Genomic DNA, 21,066 nt, shown 5'->3' with positions numbered 1-21,066 from the left:
AGCGACATCTTGGAACTCCAGGATTTAAAAAGGCTCCCAACAGGTGATCTCAATCACTGGATGAGAAGGGAGGGACCAGACCATCTAGGGGAAGAGAGAAAAACAGGAGTAGAAGGCAATGCAGACCATCCCCTCTACCATGGAGGCCCAGGGCCGTCACAATGTGGTTCCAGAGACTGGGAGCTGCTACCGTAATAGCTGGAGAAGTTGTGCCTGTTAAAAATAGAAACGCTCAGACTAAATTTAACAATCCTCAATATTTCATCAGTTATAGATTCGGGTTACTAAATGTAACGGAAATGACGAAAGCTAAAAAAGCTGATTCTTTCCCTGGTATCCCTTTCCCAACAAGACCTCCAACCTTAACAACAACAACAATCATTGCCTTCCAAAACAATTACAAGTGACCTCAGGTAAAGTTCGATGGGGGTTGGGTAAAAAACAAAAAAAACTACTTGACTACTTAATGAGAAAAAGATTGTGTTCACGATTAAAAGACGAAACAAGGTAAGAAACAGTATGGAAACAGCAGTTAATATCCAAGCCACATGCTTAGTTTGATCATTTAAGGCATTTCAACAAATGACTAATGCAAACAGGGCAGTTATTATAGCTTCAGGCTGAAGCCAAAGTGGAAGTAACTTAATGCCACTCATGGTCGCTTTGCTAGACCGCGGCTCCAACTGACTCCCAGTAATATTACAGGTCATTATGGTTTAATCTCTAAATGTTGGCCCTCTAATAAGTGTGCTAGTGGTCATTTTGGAACCAACTGCTCTCTTAATAAAACTTGATGACTCATGGCCATTTTTCTGTATTTTCTTTAAGTTTTTATTACAATTGGGTTCTTTTGTTTGCAAATTTTACTATAATTGGGTTTTATTTATTTATTTTTTGAAATTGTATGTTTTAATGCTTCCAGTTTTGTCTGTTTTTATGTAAAGCACATTGAGTTGCCCCTGTGTATGAAATGCACTACATAAGTAAAGCTGCCTTGCCTTGTGGACTTTTGATTGACAGCTGTGATTGTGAAAAGTTCGCTCACCTGATATACTTAAACTGAGTCAGACTATTTTTGCATTATTTTGGTAAATGTTATGTTACTTTATTACAGTACCTGCCTTATCATTACACCTTATTTGGAAGGTGCTGAGGGCGACTATAAGCAGCAACTCTGAGCTTCAATGCAAACTAATTGGTGCGTCACATCTCGCCATGTCCATCTTTATATCTACCAACCAAATCTGTTGTTTTTCTAGCGAGGGCAGTAATGGTAGAGGTAGGAACAAGAGAAGAAAAAAAGATTAAAATGTGTATACTACCACCCACCTTCCTCCCTGCGATTTCTGACATCCTCTCTTTTACCTTTTCTCTCTTAACCGTCCCTCTCTCCCTTCCTCATTTCCCCATCTCTTCTCCTTCTCTCTCTCTCTGGCTCTCCCCTGTCCTCCTCCTCTACTAGCTTCCCTTTCCTTCTTTCATTCTCCTTCCCTGTCTACTTGTTTCCCTCTCCTTCCTCCTCTCTCTTATCTTCCCTTCATCACTCCTCTCTCTCTCTCTCGGTCTCTGTCTCACACAGAGGCTTCCTATCGACTGTCCCTCCAGCACTCCACAAATTAAAGCATATTTCATCCACAGAGGAATCTACAATGACCTAATAAACTGCAGGGCTTCCCTAGTTCTTCTGCCGCTTACACAGCGTGTGTTTATATGCAAGTGTGTATATTTGTGTGTGTGTGTGTGTGTGTATGTGCGTGGGCAGGTGTGTGTAAGATTATATTACAGCAGCACACCTCTAGGTTATACAAGTCCTCATTCCAACACAAAATAACTTGGTCCCATGCATTTCTCTTTCTCTCTCTCTTGTTTGCTCACTTTGTGTCACTTCCTTTCTTCCTTTCTACATTCTCTCTCTTGGTCGCTCACCCTCTCTCTCTCTCTGTCTCTCTTTTTGCCTGAGGAGGTAGATACAGCAGCTCCCCCACAGGGTTTACCCTGCCAGCTCCACTGACACATTCATCTCCTCTTTTCTCCTTTAATGCTCTTTCCCTTTCGTGTTTTCTCCCCTTTTGTCACTGGCTCCTTCTTTTTCTCTTACTCCCACATTTCAACTTAATTAGACATTTTATACTTCCCCTCTCTTCTTTATACTTCATACTCCCTTATCTTCCCAACTCGTGCAAGACTGCATACTTGATCTAATCTTTGAATTTTCTAAGCATACCATGTCAACGACAACTGGACGCTGACTTGTGGTTTGGAAAATCTTTGGTCAGCCTCGTATCAGAGGTTGGATTTTTCGACTGGATGGTGGGAAGATTCCTTGGATTAACATTAAATGGCCTTTTTTTTAATCAAGTGCAGAATACTGTACATCTGCTCTGTAAAACACTTGGCCTTTATTCTCCTTTGAAAACAACAGAACAGAAGTCATAAGGGTGGATGTATATTTTATTTTGTTGCATTTTATTTCATGACAGCTCCCCATTAGATTTGCATAATTTTGATTAAATACTGTGCCATCATCCACTTGCATAAACTGAAAACATTTTGATACACGATATCAAATCTTCCATAAAGCAATAATGTGGCGTTTCCTCACAGGCAAATCAAATGGTCACACTGAGCCTGATCGCATCCTGCTACACAACACAGGAGCCACAGACTCTGAATGACAGCCAACATTAACTTCCCTGCGAAAGACTTACTTCATTCTAAGAACACAGAAATATTAACAATACACACAAAAACATATTGACATTATTTTTGCAAAGAGGAATGATTTAATGTAATTTCAGTTGGACTTTACATAACGTATTTCACTTACTGATGTTGCTACATTATGTTTGTTTTACCACTCAACAGATTACATTATATCTCTGCACTCCTTTTTTAATTTTCTTTTCTTTAATATAATCTTTCTGTTTTTTTTTTTTAGCATACTAACTTTCTCAGTAGAGATGCATAGCTGTCCTTACTAAGAATAAAATGAATAAACGGCAACTATAAAAGTACTTTAGTATATTTGCTGACAATATGCAAACTTTAACCTGGGTTGGGAAGGTTACTTTGGAAATGATATAGGTTACACAATTAGTAGTTTCCCTGTTTAAAAAGGTAATAAGTAACTATTTCAGTTACTTAATCAAAATATTGTAACTTATAACATTTGATTACTTTTCTTATTTTCTAACAAATGTTTCCAACAGTTGGGATAAGTACCCATTATACCAAAATTCAAAAAGTTCATGTAGATTTTGGAATATAAATTAAACAATCTTATGAAAAAAGTCAAAAGTCTAGCATGGGCTTCATTGGTACTGTGACACTATTTAAGTCCACATCATGATTTATCTACAAAATATTTAAAAAAAAAATTGATTTCAAAGAATTAAAAACAATATATGTATTCAGTAACATGTTAAAAATTAAAAAATGAGGTAAAAACCCTCCTGAGCTAAATCTTAAAGGACTGACTTCAGATGTAACCTCCTTTGTAATCATCAACATTTTCATAAGTAACTGTAATTTAATGACACATTTTTCCTCAGTAACTGTAACGGATTACATTTACATTTATAACCTAACGCCGTTATATGTAACTAGTTTCTAATTACTCTTTAACCAATAGTAGCCTAATATTACAATAAATAAATCTAAGTGTACGTTTTTTTTTGTAACTTTGGCTTCTTCCTCCACTTGCTGCATTTCCTTTTTATGTCTGCTTCAGCATGACTGATCATTGGAGCTGAAGTCAACATGTATTATCTCTACTGAGGAGAAGAAAAGTTGAAATAGGCGTTATCAGTCAACCTTTTGCAGTCTTAAACTGTCAGTCAGGCAGTCACAGTTTACCCATTTCAGACCGTAGCAAACACCTCAGATAAACCTGTATTTTCTCTCAGTGGGAATACTGCCGTTAACCAGCGTTCAGTCCACTGAGGCTGTCGATGTTTTCTTGACCGAAAGCAAACATCTTCCTCCTCCCTTCCTCCTTTTCCAGCCACTTCATAAGAGTCATCAAATTGTTCTTATTTCCAGCATGACCAAAGTTAATGCAAAATGGAAGGATTGATGAATACTTGAGGGTTACTATTGCCTTGCAACAGAATCACTATAATCATATTGTAGTTTCTATCTCTCTCAGGCCTGAACAAGACAGAAATGTTTGCTCTTATTTCGCATTGAAATTGCTTGTTACATAATGGCTTCAGGTTGTACAATTACTTCACCCTACAATTGCCTGCTGCTAGACCATAATACTATCTTGCAGCTCACTCAATCAAAAGATCCACTCCTCTCGATGGCAAAGATGTGTGGTGGTAATGTTACTGCAAAATGAGTTGTGTCTCAAAGCAGAAAAAGTGTAGACAAGTGCTGTTTCGCTGTCATGACGATGATATCAGTGGCAGATCAGAAAATGCTTTATATGGGTTGTTATTGTTGTTGTTAAAAGACAGACATGGTACTCAAACACAGCCATTTTTTGACACATTAATTCATAATCTAACCCAATTGTTAAGCAGACAGAAGCTGTGATAAGCTGTTTAATATGAAATGTCAAATGTGACTTTGATATGTGATCATTATCATGTGTTATACAAGGGATTTTCTGTGTGAATGTACTTTTTACCTGGGCAGCAGCTCAACTCAAAGTGGTAATACAATTTACTCAGTCAGTCAGTCAGTCAGTCAGTCAGTCAGTCGGGAGGGAGGGAGAAATAAGAACAGATGTAGAAAATACTGACAACTGAAAATCGGTTTGTGTATGTGTGCGGACAAGAGCTTAAGACTTAATTGTCCCGCCAATCACATGATAGAATTAAAGTCATATGTAATAATAGAAAGAAATGTATTACCATAATGCGCCGGCACATGAAAGAGATATAATTAGGGATTTAATATCATTGCTCTCCCCCTCTATTTCTCTCATACACAGTCACACACACACACAAGGTCAGAGCATGTGGTAAGCCATTAGCAGAGCTGTCAACTGTCTATCACTTCAAAATGTGTCCAACCATACGGCTGCACGGCTCGAGGATGATAAATGCATATCAATACGCACTCTGTAAGTGGCAGAGAACATGAGTGAAGGGCAGGGAAGACCGTCACCAGGCGATAACGCATCAATGTTAAATAAAGAAAGCCTCAGCATAAACTATAGCAGCGCAGCGTCATTCACTGCAGGGCTAAGAGTCAGTAAGAGTCTTGACTTTATAAAGGATTTCTGAAGGCCGCCTGAGTGAATTGCGCAGGTACAACACCACGTCAGCATTAATGGGCCCTGAGAGTACTTGATGATACAGCTCCTGTGAAAGAAGTGAAAAATATTCCACGATACTTGTGTTTGCAGCAGAAAGACAAAGTGTGTGAATTTCAAAGAGCTGTGAAAATAGAAACTGGTTCACAAGTTTTAATGTTTACTTCTTTTTTTATTGATTCACTGCATCAGATAAAAATCAATAAGTACAGGACAAATGATTAAAGCTCCACTAATACTTATTATGAACTATGCAAGATGTTGCTCATAACGTCAAACCCAAAGAGATGTATTGACAGACTCTGCATTTCCCTTCAGTTATACAGTCTTTTTAGGGTCTTTCAGCTTGTTGTCTTGGTTTTATGGCCCAACAATTTACAGCTTTGATTTACATTTCTCTCATCAACCTCTTTTGCTTTAGCTGTTTTGAAGATAGTGGAGCATTTAGTAACTAAAGAGACAGATATTTCCTTCAAGAGTGTGTTGGTGGAAAAGAAGAGACTGGCAGCGGTTTCACACACGACTTAATGCAAATTTTTCTGTGTGCCTTTTGGATGTGTAAATAGACATCTGCTTGCTAATACTGTATGTTCACCATGATATTATCAATGCGTGCTGCCCCCAATTGGCCAAAAATGAAACCCAGAAAAGAAAGTTTCAAGAAAGTTAAGCATCTTCAGCTTCTGCAGTGTGACATATTTCCAAGTGAAACAGAATATTTATGAGCCGTATATAGTTACAAGAGGGATTTAAATCAAATCCTTTGCATTTGGGTGGGCCACTAAAAAGTGGGCAAGGCTTAGCGTTAAGCCGATACGGAGCTGCAGAGATAAATGGAGCTACAGAGGACTGTTGGCTCCACACACACCCAAACCTGTTGTTAGATCAGGAGGAGGATGAGGGCGAGATGAATGAATTACACCTCAGCAGCCACATCATTGGAAATTAAAACAAAGTTTATGCCCACTGATATCCAAACACACATCTCTTACGGTCTCTCTCCATGTTGCTCTGTTAGCTACTATGACCCAAAAATGGTGAATGCGGTTTTATATATTAGGTGAATTTATGCTAGCCACTCATCTATATTCACATTTGATTGGATTAACTTGTGTAACGCCCCTGAGTGCAGGCTGAGTGATCAAACATCTGAAACATTTTGAATTAAAAATACTATAATACTGATTTTCTGGCATATAACAAGAGATAAAGGAATAATTAACATAGGGACACAGGATTAAAACTGGGGAAATGCATTTTTCATTTCTTTAAAAAAGATTTGTGTTCTAATACTCAACCTAAAAAAGCATGAACATAGCATGAGGTCTTGTACAAAAAATGTTACATGAATAGATATTATGTATTTGTGATTAGACAGTCTCACTTCAAAGACAATTTGAGCAAAAGATCAGCTAAATCCTCCCTCAATGTTTCCATAAAACTCCTCTTTAGAGCGTAGTTTTTTGTAGGTTTCAGACCCCCCCCCCCTTACAGCCTATTTTCTGTCAGTATGAGCAGAGAAATATTTGGACAACCCCAGCCTGCACTGATTGGTTGATTCATGGCTTCGTGAGCTGGTAATTGGATGATGACAGCGGGGTGGAACACTAGAGAGCGATGATTGATAGCTGGTGCTGCTTCGACTTGCTGCAGCTAAGATGTATGTAGTTTTTGGGTGTACGTGTGTGGTAGGGAAACATTTTAGGTCTTGGCAGCCTAACAGACGGTATTTCTGACTTGTGGGAATAAAGGATGTTAGTGTGTCTACATGCTTCTGTGCATCCACATGTATGCATATCCTCACCTGAGTGAGTGTGTGTCTCTGTAGATCAACATGAACACCTTCTCCATTACTGTTATGCAGCTCCAGCTTTTGAGTGACAGGCCATGTCATCCGCATGCCAAACTCACGCCTCCCTAAACTGATTCTCAGCTCCCGGTGGATTGAGGGTAAGTGAGCCTCAGGTGGGCAGAATAAATGCTTTCAAGACAGTGTCAAATAAACTTGAAAAAATTCAATATTAAAGCTGAAAAGTAGTGCACTCAACAGACACACCTGGAGGACTTCTCTACAAGTGGAGGGTGTTCTGGATGAAATGGACCTCCACAGAGCCATGGAAGAAAAATGTCAGCCACTAAAGCAGAGAAGTGTTGGCCAGAATTTTAAAACAATTATCCAAAACACCCACAGTCTCACAAGAAGTTTGATCCACGTCCATGTGGTCTTTACCAGGCGGGGAGTTCCGGTCCTCTGAAATGAGGTCAACGCAGAAGTAACTTAAAACTGCATTCTATCAAAAGGCCACCAGGGGGCGACCGTTTTGGTGTCAAAAGTCAATGGAGAATTCACCAACTACTCACTTGATTTCTAACCTCAGTAAACGTTTTCAAAATGTGTTTATGGTCTCAATCACTAGTTTAAAGCCTTCTTCGATGCAGTATGATGTTCATTTGTGAAGTTTTGGCCTCCCTGATTTTATATTTGACGATAAAGCAGGGTATGCATTAGGGCGTGGCTACATTGTGATTGACAGGTTGATTGGTTCACAGGTTCAGGAGGGCGCCTCATGCTCCTCCTGATGCCCATATAAGTAGAGTGGCTTCCGAGCAGCAGTCCACAAACCAATGGGTGACGTCACGGATGTTACGTCCATTTCTTATATACAGTCTATGGTTTTTACAGAGACCCCCACTGTGTACTGTACATGTGTGTGTACGTGTGTTGTTTTTCGGTTAATTTATGTATCTGTGAGCACACCTGTATATGTGTGTACCGAGTGTCTGTACGACTATGTGTGGCTACAGAGAGTAGAAGGATAAGCAAATCGTGAGTTCATCCATCACACACCATGTTTATAACAAACAAGCAGGAGTAAAAACAGTGAGCCATGATGGAGCTGAAGCCTCGACACAGCAGCCTACAGACCAAACAGATGTGTACAGTGGGTGATGGAAATGTTTTCCAGCTGGGAGAAAATTGTAGGATCTGTTTGACGCTACTAAAGTATATAGGATACTGTTTCACCAGCCAGATGTGAGCAAGAAAAAAATCCCCATTATATTTTCACCTGTTATGAAGACTTCTGATCTGACGCATCAGATGGTTTGTTAGGCATGAGTCACTCTTGGAAACTGTTTGGAAAAAGGGGGAGGCACTTTCTAAAAACTATCAATCAATCAAATGTATTTGTGTAGCACTTTTCATACATCCCAAGGTAACAAAGTGCTTTACATAGTCAGAACAAACAAACAATGAAAAAGAAAAAAATAAATCATTAAAAATAGGATCTCAGGTAACGCTATCATAACTCAAGAATCTGCAATGAGGAAACACCAGATAATAAATAGATAAATAAATACAAATAAATAGCTAATAAAAGATTAATAAAAACTATTTGCCACGTGATTGGATGAACCATCTGTCTGTCACCATTTTACCTTGTGAGGCAGATCACGTAAGAATCCTCATAGGACGAGGATTGATCTGAACCACTGATGGTTTTGATGGCCGGGATCTATGATTTAAAATTTTACTTACTACAATATTGTGTCATCATTCATTTCTTTGTCAACCTCAACCCTATTTTCCCCATCATGTTGTGTCTAAGTGACTAATGGGAACAACCAACTAAATGTTCAGCTATGACTTTGATAACTTTTTACATAACACAAAGCTGCACTTTCTGTAGTCCAACATAAAATAATTTGTCATCGCATTCTTCTCTCTCCATCTCAGTCATGGCTGTATGTTTAGTAGATTTTAACAATAGCTCAGCTCTCATGAGATTTGAGACGTTGTGTCTAACCAAGGCTCGCTCAAGGAAAGCCTTGAGCGAGCCTTGGTTAGACACAACAACAACCACTCGGATAAAGGAAAAAGGCAAAGAAAAAAGTTTTATTTCTCCGTATGGTCCTTCCCATAAAGTTGTCAGACACTTATAATAACAATCTGAGCTTGTCACTGGCAAAAACAAGCACTTTTAGTACATTGATGGGTTGCTATAGCCCCATCAGATTACATTGTAACCTGTTTTATGGACACTCAACCAATACTGGACCAATTTCATAAAACTTGAAAAAGGTTGGAAAATAGGGTCCAGGTAAAATACCAACCAACAAGCAAACAAACAAACAAAAAACACACTAAAGTTTCCCTTTAACCTAACACACTACTCAGCTATAACCCAACTTGAAAGAATAAGTGTATAGAGTCATCATAATGTCAGTGTGAGACTTAACAGCACGTTACACACTTCAGTGAAGATCCTTGCTGGCGGTGACAAGAATATCTATACCTTAAGTGGCGTTATTCACTGCAATGACCATAGAGTCCTTAGAAAATGCGACATTCAAGACTGGAGTGAATACAGTTCAGTCAATACAAATTACAGTGATATTTTTCCAATGCCATGCCTTTGATTAAAGCTGGAGTGTTTTCTGTGTATAATTCTGAGGCAGGTCACTTTGTACAGATACTGTTATCAGCTTGATTAGTCTTATTATTTGTGTTATATTTGTGAAGCAGTTTTATTTTAAACGATGGACAAGCATGATTGATGTAAAGATGTGTCATGGCACCAGTGAATATGCACTGTTTTTCTAGGAAGCACCGATATCATGAGATCTTTTCTTAAGACTTAATCATCATTCTTATATTTAATATAATACTATTAGCTCTTTATGAAGCAAGAACTCAAGATAGGCCATTTGCTAATACCCCAGAAAATCTCCCTTTTTTTCAGCCTAATGTTGGCAGGTATGACACTGTTTGGAAAGTCAGTCTGAAAGGAAGGCAGACATATAACTACCTGGTGTACTAATTAGTACGCTGTTTGTATGGATGCTATCAACCCCCCACAGATCAGTATGCACCTACAGTATATACAGTACTTATTTTACCTTCAACAAACCAAGCTCTGGGCTCAAATATGAAATGTTTTCCATTTGAGCTAGTTAGGATAACAAAATGCTTCCATACTTTAACAAACATTTAAGAAACACAGAATTGATGGACATGAGGTAATTGCATCTTCGAAATCTATAAAATGGATAATGGGTTGTTTTGGAAATCAACTCTTCCAGTGTCTGAACACCTGCTCAGTTTCACCTTGATCAGTGTTTCTCTAATGGGCTCAGAAGACAAATTGAGTCCCCTCTGTACATTGTATCGAGCCACGAAGGCAGCACACCTGTGTGGTTTCAATTTCTCCAGTCTCTCTGCTCCAATAGCTCAGAGCAGGGACGGCAGAGACAAACAACATTGGGAAGCTGCCACATATGTGACACTGGCGAAATGATGATGGTGCTGACCAGAGCACAATAATTGGGTGCTGCTATCTGTGACTGGGTGGCTATTGACTGCATTAGCAGATGGATTAGTGATAGGGCTGCCAATGTAATGAGACTTCATACAGCCTGATTTAGACTGTGTACCATGCAACTAAAGGGAAGCAGGAGGCTTGCTGTCGTATTGAATTAAATGTGCAAACATGCAGGCTTTTAGATTCATTACATTATATCTATGCTACTTGCACTTGTATATATATTTTTATATCTGCAATTACTACAAGCAGAAGCAAAATGTTTCATAACTGATATTGAGAGGCAGTTAGGTGGCTGTGGGTGCCTCCCTTTGGTGCAGGAAAATCTAGGAGAAACCCCCAGGGCAGATTCAGGATACGCCAGAGGGATTCAATCTTCCAGATGACCCAGGAATCCTCATGAAAGCCCCTAAAAGAGCTTGAGGAAATTGCTTAGAAATATGTCAAGGGGACAAGATTACCTTGCTCCTGCCAACCTTATCTGGATAAATATCCAGGAGATAAATAATTGGAGATAAAACTTTAAAAGTAAATAAGTGCCCATTTTATGTTAGTCATAAAACAGTAATTTAAGATGGTTACTGATGAGGTTTACCAACATTTAATGGATCTGAAATGACTAAATGATTGGTTGACTTTGATATTGTGGTTTACTTTTAGACTATGTCCCCACATGATGGTAATAACTTCAAAGTCTCACCTTGGTTTAATTCGGTTCATGCACAGTAAATGTTATTATAAACTATATACCAGGATTTGTTGAATGTATGACCCAATTAATTTTTTATTTATTTAATGAACATATTGTAAGCAAAATAATATATTAGCTTGTATATCTAAATTTTCAACCTGTTGGGTGTTTAGTTCTTGCTGTTGTTGAAAAGAAGTGATATCATATTTGATCTCCCCTCTCTGGCTTCCATGTACCTTTTTTTTAAAAATTCAATTTGGATAGAAATGCAAGAACACATGCATTCATTTCATCAGTCACAGCATCCCCTGCCAAAATACCCGAGTCTCTGCTGACCAGCATCTGCTTGTGTTGGCAGTGCCAGACTGGTCCCTGTTCATTTGTTCCTCCTGGTGTTTGCTGTCATTTTGACTGGTAGGAAAAAAAAGAAGACAGTCCTTTGGAAATGACAAAACACGCAGTGCCTGATTAACACATCTCAATGGGGGGATGATGTGTTTGCTCAAAAATAATCGTGTTTTTCATAAAATGGGTGTCACATGGACTTATCAGGAAGTATAAATGACAGCTCAAGGGAGACTGGCAGCCTTTAAGAAATCAGACAAGCCAATTATCATCAATCAACTGGCTGTTTGCAGCGTTCACTCAAAGATACACAGGGCTGAACAGGTTGCAAATGTGATCATTTACTGATAATGTGTTTAACATGAACAGTAATTATTTATGACACCAAGTAGAATTCCTAAACTTAGTAACACCAGACCAATTTAAGATGCTTAATGATGATCCCACATGCATATTTTAATGAATGTAATTACACAAAGAAGTTTATATAAATCAAAATGGGTTGTTTCTTCATTCCTTGACCTGTGGACGCTATGTGGCCTATAATAATTGAGATAAACTTTAGATCAAATGTATCATAATGAAGGAATTTGCCATCTATGAATAAATGAAACAGACAGATAACAACCTTCTGTGACAGAAAGACAAATCAATCTGTTAGCTACTGTTCAGAAGGCCTGTTTCCTACAACATCAACACATTACAAGAACACATGGACAGCATGAATATATCATTTTTTCATGGGATAACATTTTTGTGCCACTCAAACCCCTTTTAGACAGCAGACACGATTATAACACAGGTCTACTGACAGCATGTTCAAGCTACTGTCACCCAGCTTGTCACTGTGACCGAGGTCTAGAGTGTCCTCTGGTTACATGGACTTCACTGATAAACTTGAAAACTACACTGGTAATTCTGGAAATTTTAATGATTAATTGGTTGATGCAGTTGACCCCATTCTCAAAGAACCCTGACCCGCATCACTAGAAAAACATGAGAAAGAGTCTAAAGGCATACAGATTGTACTTATGCAAAGAAGTAATTTGAGCTACACTTACAACAGCATGATAACATGCCCACAGAGGCAATGCTAGCATGTTGATGTACCAGGTATAATGTTTACTATAGTCACAACCTCACCCATGATTTCCAGCGGGAGCGGCTGCGCCACAGTTTTGCTCCGTCCTCCGCCCAGCGTCCAACCCCAATCAAACCTGAACTAGTGCCTTTAGGCTACCGTAATTACTGTAGTAGCAGCACAGCTAAATGTCAGATTTCGTTAACTTTTTGTAAACTTAACTAAAGATTTTGACAAATTTAGTTGATTTGTTAATTGTCTTTGATTTTTGTGCTTCTATCATGTGTCAGTAGGCTTTGTAGATAAATGGTGTCTTTGTCTGTCTGTTTTTTTTCGTGTTTGTTACTGAAATACGATAGGGAGTCTGCACGTGTTATTTTATTCGGGTTTATTTATTTATTATGCTGATTGTGTGTCTGACTTCCTGGCTGGTGCGATCTGCTCTGTTGAGCTTGACGCAACTTTGAAACGGCTCCGTCAAAAATAGACCTGCTGAGGATTCATACTGCTGCGGCACGGAGAACCGCCGCTGGGACGCTGCTGAGACGTTCCTGGTGGGGTGTTTTTCAATCAATGGTTGTTGAGACATTTCACTCAAACCCCCAAAACATCAACTCTATGCAACCACTGTAGAGGAGCTCACCAAAGTCAGTATGAATGTCTGTGCAAAAGTCAATGGTAATCCATCCAATAAAACAAAAACAGTAGGCCTGCATATTTAGGATGATGCTTGATGCAGGGATAATGCCATTTAAATACATCACACTATTAAAACACCAAAATAACAAAACATAACACAAGAAAGTGACTGCCATTTTAAACTGTTACGTGATTAAATTCTAATTAGTAATGCTTTCTTTAAAAAAAAACCACTCAAACTCATGCATGTACTCACTTTTAATTTACATTTCTAATTAGCCCATCTCCATAATGAATCCAATATGCAGTCAAATGATGTTATGCAAATCATGACGGATAATGTGTCCGGTAGTTATGGGTTCTAGTGTACTCAAATCAGAACAATTCAACAACAGAATGTGATACGGAACATATGGTGTAAATCATGTTTCTCATTCTCAACAAAGAGAAGAAAAAAAGCATAATCTCAAAGAAAGAGAAAGAGAGGCGACTCAGTTTGAATATTTCAGCTCGAAACGGAGCTTCAGTCATTGAGAATGGGAAAGAGCCAAATAAAGCCATCAGCTGTCGTCAGAGCCCTTTGAAGTGGAGGCGGAGGAACACACATCTTTGCTTAATGGTAACGCTCTCTCTCCAACACACACATATAGATATGCACAATTTTCCCCGGGGGAAGACATGTTTATTTTCTGAATTCTTGTCTTCTTGTCACGTGTGTATTGCTGATGCCAAATTAACACGATGAATAAATATTTTACTTGCAAACCGACTCACATTCTGTTGTTTTCATATTCCCCTCATAGCTTTTCCATCTTGGTTCATTATACATCTGCAACAAACCAGGAAATCAGCATTGTAATTCCATTGTGTTTTATCATGATTTCTTTGTATAATATGCAAATAATAGAAAAAACATATGTACAAATACCACCCATAAAATATTAAATCAATTTTGATTTGATTAAAATGATAATCATTGATCACATCAAGTTCATCCAACATGTATTTGGTTAATTTATTACAATTTTTTTAAAACTTTTGCGACTATTTGTAAAATTGACTTTGCTTGGTTATCATCATTTTACTAAATGTACATCTCTAACATTATTAAATTATTATTATTATTATGAAAAAAGTGCAATTGATGTGAGTGTTGTGTGGCAGCTGCTTTGTTTTTTTGTTTTTGTTTTTTTCCAATAATATTTTATCGTATTTTGCATTAACAAAACAAACAACAAACATAAACAGCACAGATTTTTGCCAAATTACAATGGAGTAATAATACATGGGTTACATCAACACAAATTAGGATCATATACTTCACTGTTTGCATTAGGCAAGGCAAGACAGCTTTATAGCACATTTCATACCCAGGGGCAACTCAATGTGCTTTACATAAAAACAAACATTTGACAGTAAGAATTGGAAGCATTAGGGTTATGTCAAAGGAAGAAATTTAACAGCCTTTAACTTATTTGTGAAGACAAGGTGTGGGCGCCCTTTCTGCAATAGATCAACAAGATCATTAGGAAGATAATCAAGGAGGGACTGCCATATTTTATAAAAGATGCTGTTGTTACCTTTTAAAATATAGCACTGAGATGTTCTTTAGGAAAAACCTTAAATGTTTATTTGTACCATTGCTTAATCAAGGGAGGCTTCTCCTGAATCCACTGGAACAGAATACATCGCCTTGCAAAAGTTTACACATTAAAGTCAGCTGTCCAGTGTCATTGTCTCCATAGGCCAGAATAATGATTTATTTCTGGGGGAAAAAAACAATTGTACATTGCTTCCTTAGCTCTTAAAGATAAAGGAGTTATTGATTATGAGTTAATGATTGCTGTCCATCTTGGTGTTTTGGTAAGGCATGTTGATATTGATTTCTTAATCTTGGTAGGGCACTGGAGCCACTAGTGCATCTTCGTATGCCTCTAAGTGGTGAGATGCAATATCTTGATATTAATGTCGTAATGCCTTAACAGAACTAGCTAATGCATGCCGACTCCATCTCCACAACTCTGAATAGGATAAAGTGGAAAGTAGAAAGTAAAAGTTGTACATGTGCAGGAGAATATTATGTCATGTAAAGCCAGCTTGTTTGGTACCAGGACAAAGTGCATGTGAACTTTCTGCCTTATCTGTACTTTGGCATGGGAATAACTATGTGCCTAGTCAGATGTACTGGTGGTGCATTGTTATGAGGAAGTGGGTTCCAAAAAATTCACCATTGATAGCACGGGAATACAATGTGGGATTTGCCGTTATGTAGCATATAACTACAGCTTCATCAAACCAAAACATGGTGGAAAACAGGAAGAATTGCATGAGGCTCTGGACACAGTGACCAAAGATTAATACAATAAATGTTGTGTATTGCATCTCAAGGAGAACTGAAAAGGTACTCCTTAAAGATTTATAAAAATTGCAGGAATTTTTGGGTCTCACCATGTATAGGATGTGTATAAGTCCAGGTAGTGTGTCAGTCGGATTGTTTTTAAGTTATTTTGCCCCCTAGTGGTCAAGAATTGTCTCATGCAACTTTAAAGTGTCCTGCCTACCACCTTTCTGAATGATATATTAGGAAATAGCATAAAAGCTCAAGCAGCAACATCTACATTACTGTTAACTCTCATTAATTGTCTGAGCAGAATTTACTAACTTTGGCCAAGAAAAATACACATTTGTAGAAGAAATACTGTTCTGGCTTTGGACTTGAATACACATTGATTTGCTCAGGAGGTTGAATCACAACGTGAGATAAACCAGTTAACCCCTGTGCTTAACCCAGGCTTACCAGTATCCCTCACTTTTTCAGCAGGATATATAACCATGGTCTGCTCTGCCTGGCAGGACCACATTCAGTTATAGAGAATTTGATCTATATATGCACTACGCTACTGCATTTAGAAGTAATAACTGCATTTAGAAGTAATGAAATGTACAGAGCAACATCTTCATGGGTCAGAGTGATTTCAGTTTCCATGGTAATTATCAGAGATAGGCAATAGGAAACATTAGTAGAGGAACCATTAGCTCACTTTGGTTTTAGAATTAGGGCTTCTAACAAACAGCAGGAAGCTACTGAAGCTATCAATAACTAATGGCATTTCCAGATACATATTAATTGTGTTGAAATACTTTATTCAGGACAGGAATCCCAACAGTGATGGGTTCAATCGGGCCTATGTGAAACTCATATAGCATTACTGCAGCTCAAGGGAACACGAGTGACTTTGTGAATCAAAAATCACAAGTGAATATCAATGAAAAAGGATGCCCACTATAGAGTTTGGTTTTAAAATATCTGTATCAAAGCAGCATTTTAATTAGATAGCACTTATGATTGACTAGCATGTTGTCATAATTTGTCATTGCTTTATTTCCTATATCTTTTGTTTCTTATTATGCCCTATTTTCCACACAAGGATTCTCATTCTTATATTACTACGTGCTGATCTTAATCTATTGATGCTGCGGTTGCTAGGTTGATTTGGTCTCCTGGTCTCTGTTGTAGGTCTTGAAAACAGCTGTCCAGCCACTTTAAAAAAAGTATATTTGTACTTCCTGAATAGTGAGCATTATATTTTATTTGATAGTTTAGCCTTGTGCACTACCAACCTGCAATGAGATGAATGTGACACAGTGTGAGTTGTGTGTGAGCTGTAGGGGATTGATGGTGGAGTGTATGAACACACAGATAATGTTAAAGACAAACAGTGAGACTGAGAAGCGACTGTATGTCCTTGTCCGATACAATCTCTCTCAAACCTGTTTTCTGTATGAATGCATTTGGGTTCAGGGGGCAAGACGTCTTTCTTATCTCTCTTTCCCAATTCCAGTTTTCTGTACAAATTCAAGTATCCTTTGTCACATCCATAGAGGCTGGACGATGCCTGCCTCCTCACTTGCTGCCACCTCACCTCCCTGCCTGCACCTCTTGCTGGGTTTACGAGTTTAAGACACACTTCAGTAACTCTCACTTACTCTCCCCCAGAGCAGGCAAAGGGATCGTCTGTAGATCTTTCAGGCAGACACACATCAGGCAAACTGCAGTGAGGCAAAATAAGAGAATTATCTCTCGCTGGTATTTGTGCGAGGTGGCTTTCAAGGAAGTGAGCAGGGGATTGCAGTGTGTGTGATCCGTAGTTGACTGTGTGTGAGGCTCTTTGCTGTGTATTTTCAACCTTTATTCATCTAGGGAGGGAATGTCAACCCAAAGTAACTTCCCTTTTTCAGGGATGCTATAGCTCTTCTGTTCGAAAACTGAAAAGCTTTGAAATTTGGTATTGGAAAAGTTCCATACCTGTAAATCTTCTAAAATGGTGTCTTGTCACATGACCTATGATATTATCGTCAGAGGTATCAACTATTCTTAAAATTGAGTATCACGTTAGTGTCACAGTGAGTAGCGCAGATGGACCCAGAAATGCAGAGAGTCTCGGGAAACAGGCACTTTATTGGCCAAACCAGGAATATACAACTTAACATAAAAACACAGGCTGAATGAACACTGGCAAAACTACACAGTACAAAACTACACAGGACAGAACACCGCACAAACACAGAGTCTCGGACCAAGACTGAACAGAAAACCAAAACCTACAGTATATAGACGTGGAGTAATCACTAACAGGACACAGGTGAGAGAAACAAGACAGGTGAAACACATGAGGAAATCAAACAAGGAAGGGGAAACACAGGAAGTAAAACTAACAAAATACACAAGGAGAGAACAACTTTCCAAAATAGATCACGAACTAACATAGGACGTGACAGTTAGTCAAATCATCCAAATTTCAAATGAATCCAACAAACCCTGTCTGAAAGAAATGCACAAAAGTCAAGATGATCTGTATACAGAATTTCAAGCACATCCAGAACCTTAAAAATGTGTTTGAAGATAAAATAAAATCCTCAAAATACAAAATCACCACTCAGTGCTTGGACCTGTCTCAACCTGTTGCATAGAACGAGGCTTTTCTATGGAGAACTGCACCAGAAACTTTCTTTTGCGACTTTTGCTCCAGCCCTGAAAGCTTACACAGAGTTTAGCCATAGCGTTGTACTTCTAGAGCATTCTTATGAATCTTATGAATGCATTAGCTAGAAATTTAGTACAGATATGCTCCCCAAAGGATGACTCCCTCTGATTTTTCTTTTTTTTTTGTGAGACATCTTGAGAGATATTTTATAGACTGTCATGAAATCTCCCAATCCTTAGCTGGTCATTTGCAGGTCTTGCTGGATTTACCTGCTTCTTTTCAGCTTGCTCAAGCTGGTTTAACTGGTGATCAGCTTGTAGTTTTGTGTAGCTGGTTTAAGCTACGTTTCAGCTACCATCAGATGAAACGTAGGGTTTTTCTTTTCCTTCACCTGCCAGATTTACCGAGCTGGTGCAGGGATTCAAAGCAGTCATTGTTCGAGTCTATTCATTTTTTCCCATCTTTCTTTTAAAGTACTTTGCTCATGGTGGGAAATGTTGGGGGGAGATCTTAATCACTTCTTTACCTAAATGTAACCTGACAGTTCTGGGATCAAACCAATTCCCTCCATTGTTAATCTTCTTTTTGTTTCCTTGTTTATTTAGATCCCCATTTGCTGCTGTAATACTGTCTGAGTTGGGTCTCAAGGTGATTGAAACAAGAGCCAAATCTTGTGAGAGCAAGTCTCAAGTCCTTGAAAGTAAGCCCAAGTCAAGGGGAGTGGGGATTTCTAGAAATGAAGATAACTTTCTGTTGTACTGTAGAGTAAAATGATAGGACTGTCTACAGCTCTGGTGTATCTATGTGTATCTCTATTCAGGTGTGTTTAGTTGCAACTTTTGACTTATCTGTGTGCACATGAATCGTTTTGTGTGTGTGCAGAAATCCCCAAGTGGCGATGCAGACCATTGAGCTCTATTCAGTAGTGGCTAAGTCCAGTTCATTTCTCCAGCTACCTATTTGCAGGGCAGTCAATGAGGTGCACTCCCAACCGTCTCGGTGTCCCAAACACCTAACCCTGCCATCCATCTACCTGACACAAACTCCTGTCTTTTTTTAAGCATTTATTTATCCAGGGAAGGTTTGCTGATGCTGCATCCTGCTTTTCAGTTACGCCCTGTGCAGCCAGACAGACCAGGTATTCCCCACATGAGAACAAAACTCAGACTTTGACTGCTTGACCCTGAGCTGGCTCATTGTTGTAGTAAGGATGAGTGCCTTGCCAAGGGCATGAGAATATCATATTACAAAATACAACTTTCTAAGCTTTCTAATTGGTCTTCATAGCCATTTTGCGGAATAAAATGTAAGAAAGTGCTGTACTTAAAGCATAAGCACTTTTCACTTTTGGAGCCAACTAATGTGCTTTATCAGTTATGCTTTGGTTTAAATGGTACATGATGGGAGTTTGATTGTTTTCCCAGTGTTTGTATGGGTTTTCTCTGTGTTCTCCAGTTTACTCCCACAACCTAAAGATATGCAAGCATCTGTCAGTGTTAGCCCTGTGATAAACCAGAGACCTGTCATGGGTGTATCTTTACTCATACCCAATCCATCCTGGGAGAGGTTTCAGGCCTTTGGGAAGCTGCACAGGATAATTTGATACATAAATTTAAATGATGGATAGATGGATGGAAAAAGTCATATCAGATGGGTGTGGATGGCAGATTTGGTATCATCATCAGCATATATACAGTACTGTGCAAAAGTCTTAGGCCACCATTAGATTTGTCGTTTTAACAATGCTTTAATGACCATTTACAGTTATTTGTAAGTCTCTTTATTAGAATACAACCAGACAAAAAACTGAAGAAACACATTGAAAAGAATCAGCTTCTAAAGGCTAAAGTGGCAAGTATTTAGTGTGACCTCCCCTTACACTTGAGCAACAGCAGAAACCTGGCTCTCTTAAACCTAAATGGAGTGGAACCTTAATTCATAATAATATTAAATCATTAATGTTCAATTTTGTGTACATATTTCCTGTATTTTCTGTTTGTATGGTGGTGGTGGTGGCCTAAGGCTTTTGCACAGTACTGTATATACAATATATACTTTGTCATATGAATATTGTAGGAACATCCAACTGATAGATGTTGGCCGTGTATGTTTTGGAGCAGCATTTATTTACCCTAAAACATAACTGCTATTAATTGTAAGTAAGCGTGATTTGTAGAGATATGGCTGTTTTAGGAGTGACCCATAGCTCATTTGAACTGTGCTAGAAATCTGCAAACCCTGACAAGCATGATGTTTGCAGCATCAAAATGAAGGGATTCATAAAAGTCCAATTTCATGGAAAAACCTTCAAAGGGCATGTCATAAATGTCAAGTTAACTGAGCTTGTAGCCAGTTGCATGTTTTCACTCATGTTGGGAGGATCAATTACACTGAGCTGGGAAACACACCCTCCATCACTCATTTAGTATGCCCTGCAAAATGAACAAAATGTTCACTCGATAGTGAGCAGTACATTCAGATGTTGGTTAACCAAAAGTTAACCATCAATTAACGCTATCTTCTATGGGATTCATTTATAATCACTGTAATTAAAGGATGCTACTCTTTGCATTATATTATGACTATTTATGAGGGAGCTATATCGTCTTTAACTGTCACACACAGAATTCAGACATGACTACAATAATGGGAGTCAATGCTATACACTGTGTGGCCATCAGGGAATGATTTCGGACATATTTAAACCATGTCACAACTCTGCTAAATCCAATTGGTGCATT

This window comes from Scomber scombrus, chromosome 2, assembly GCF_963691925.1.
Source record: "Scomber scombrus chromosome 2, fScoSco1.1, whole genome shotgun sequence".
NCBI lineage: Eukaryota > Metazoa > Chordata > Actinopteri > Scombriformes > Scombridae > Scomber > Scomber scombrus.
Note: the sequence above shows the minus strand (reverse complement) of the source record.